The sequence below is a fragment of the Oryx dammah genome, unplaced genomic scaffold (genome assembly GCF_014754425.2).
Source record: "Oryx dammah isolate SB20612 unplaced genomic scaffold, SCBI_Odam_1.1 HiC_scaffold_10, whole genome shotgun sequence".
Taxonomy (NCBI): Eukaryota; Metazoa; Chordata; class Mammalia; order Artiodactyla; family Bovidae; genus Oryx; species Oryx dammah.
In genome coordinates this window covers 29,882,651-29,885,533 of record NW_024070194.1, presented here as the reverse complement: position 1 = coordinate 29,885,533, position 2,883 = coordinate 29,882,651, and positions in this window count along the sequence as shown.

Below are 2,883 nucleotides of genomic sequence, written 5' to 3'. Positions count from 1 at the left end.
CAACTGAGCACACACACACCCAGATTAATTGGACCTCACAGGCATGTTCAGGACGTTCCACCAAATAACAGCCAAATAGACATTCTTCTCAAGTGCACATAGAATATCCTCCAGGATAGACCATGTGGTAAGCAACAAAATAAGTCTCAACAAATTTTAAAATATTGTAATTACAGAAAGCATCTTCTCTGATTACGATTGAATGAAATTACAAATCAATGGCACCCCACTCCAGTACTCTTGCCTGGAAAATCTCATAGGCAGAGGAGCCTGGTAGGCTGTAGTCCATGCATTGCAAAGAGTCAGACACAACCAAGTGACTTCACTTTCACTTTTCACTGTCATGCATTGGAGAAGGAAATGGCAAGCCACTCCAGTGTTCTTGCCTGGAGAATCCCAGGGACAGGGGAGCCTTGTGGGCTGCCATCTATAGGGTCACACAGAGTCGGACACGACTGAAGTGACTTAGCAGCAGCAGCAGCAGCAGAAAAAGAACATGAAAATTAAAGATATTTGGAAATTAAACATATAACCAATATATGAAAGAAGAAATCATCAGGAAACTTATATAATACTTTGAGATAAATAAAAACAAAACCACGACTTACCCCCTTACCAAAAATTATGGATACAGAAAGCGAGGCTCTAATACTCCTACCTGTATTTAATTAATAACGTTTAGCTCTATTTTCCTTACTTTGAAACATCAAAGAATCTTTTGAGAGTGAGAGAACTTGTGACAAGTTCCTGGGGAAAAAAGACACAGAGGGCAGGCAGGCAGGGGTAATTTCAATGGATGTTTCTTTCTGTTTTTCAGTTTACCTGTCCCCACCCCAAAGATCAGTACCAAACCTTCTGGGATACAAATCCAGGTGAACCAGAGAATCTCTGGGGCCGTGTGCACTACTTCGTTTTTCAGTGTGTCCAATAACCTTTGCTGGTATTACTAGATCTGTAATTTATTTTTAAAATTTTATTGGAGTGTAGTTGATCCACAATGCTCTATTAGTTTCAGGTGTACAGCAAAGTGATTCAGTTAGACACGTATTCATTCCTTTTCAGGTTCTTTTCTCATATAAGTTATAACAAAATATTTAGTAGAGCTCCCTTTGCTATATAGTAAGTCCTTGTTGGTTATCTGTCTTATGTACAGTAGTGTGTGTTAATCCTTAGCTCCTGATTTATCCTTTCCTCTACGTTTCCCCTTCAGTTAGCGTAAGTTTGTTTTTGATACCTGTAATTAAAAGATGCTTACTCCTTGGAAGGAAAGTTATGACCAACTTAGGCAGTATATTAAAAAGCAGAGATATCACTTTGCCAACAAAGGTCCGTCTAGTCAAGGCTATGGTTTTTCCAGTGGTCATGTATGAATGTGAGAGTTGGACTGTGAAGAAAGCTGAGCGCCAAAGAATTGATGCTTTTGAACTGTGGTGTTGGAGAAGACTCTTGAGAGTCCCTTGGACTGCAAGGAGATCCAACCAGTCCATTCTGAAGGAGATCAGCCCTGGGTATTCCTTGGAAGGAATGATGCAAAAGCTGAAATTCCAGTACTTTGGCCACCTCATGCGAAGAGTTGACTCATTGGAAAAGACCCTGATGCTGGGAGGGATTGGGGGCAGGAGAAGGGGATGACCAAGGATGAGATGGCTGGATGGCATCACTGACTCAATGGACGTGAGTTTGAGTGAACTCTGGGAGATGGTGATGGACAGGGAGGCCTGGCGTGCTGCGTTTCCTGGGGTCACGAAGAGTCGGACATGACTGAGTGACTGAACTGAACTGAACTGAACGGAAGTCTGAAAATATAAGTTCATGTGTAATGAGGCTCCACATATTAATGATATCATATGGTATTTGTCTTTCTCCATCTGACTTACTTCACTTGCTGTGATACCTCTAGGTCCATCTGTGTTGCTGCAAATGGCATTATTTTGTTCTTTTTTGTAGTTGACTAGTATTTCATCCTAGTCAGTGATGGCCACAGGACTGGAAAAGGTCAGTTTTCATTCCAATTCCAAAGAAAGGCAATGCCAAAGAATGCTCAAACTACCGCACAATTGCACTCATCTCACATGCTAGTAAAGTAATGCTCAAAATTCTCCAAGCCAGGCTTCAGCAATACATGAACCATGAACTCCCTGATGTTCAAGCTGGATTTAGAAAAGGCAGAGGAACCAGAGATCAAATTGCCAACATCCACTGGATCATGGAAAAAGCAAGAGAGTTCCAGAAAAACATTAATTTCTGCTTTATTGACTATTCCAAAGCCTTTGACTGTGTGGATCACAAGAAACTGTGGAAAATTCTGAAAGAGATGGGAATACCAGACCACCTGACCTGTCTTTTGAGAAATCTGTATGCAGGTCAGGAAGCAACAGTTAGAACTGGACATGGAACAACAGACTGGTTCCAAATAGGAAAAGGAGTACGTCAAGGCTGTATATTGTCACCCTGCTTATTTAACTTATTTGCAGAGTACATCATGAGAAACACTGGACTGGGAGAAACACTGGACTGGAAAAACACAAGCTGGAATCAAGATTGCCGGGAGAAATATCAATAACCTCAGATATGCAGATGACACCACCGTTATAGCAGAAAGTGAAGAGGAGCTAAAAAGCCTCTTGATGAAAGTGAAAGAGGAGAGTGAAAGAGTTGGCTTAAAGCTCAACATTCAGAAAACGAAGATCATGGCATCTGGTTCCATCGCTTCATGGGAAATAGATGGGGAAACAGTGGACACAGTGTCAGACTTTATCTTTTGGGGCTCCAAAATCACTGCAGATGGTGACTGCAGCCATGAAATTAAAAGACACTTACTCCTTGGAAGAAAAGTTATGACCAACCTAGATAGCATATTCAAAAGCAGAGACATTACTTTGC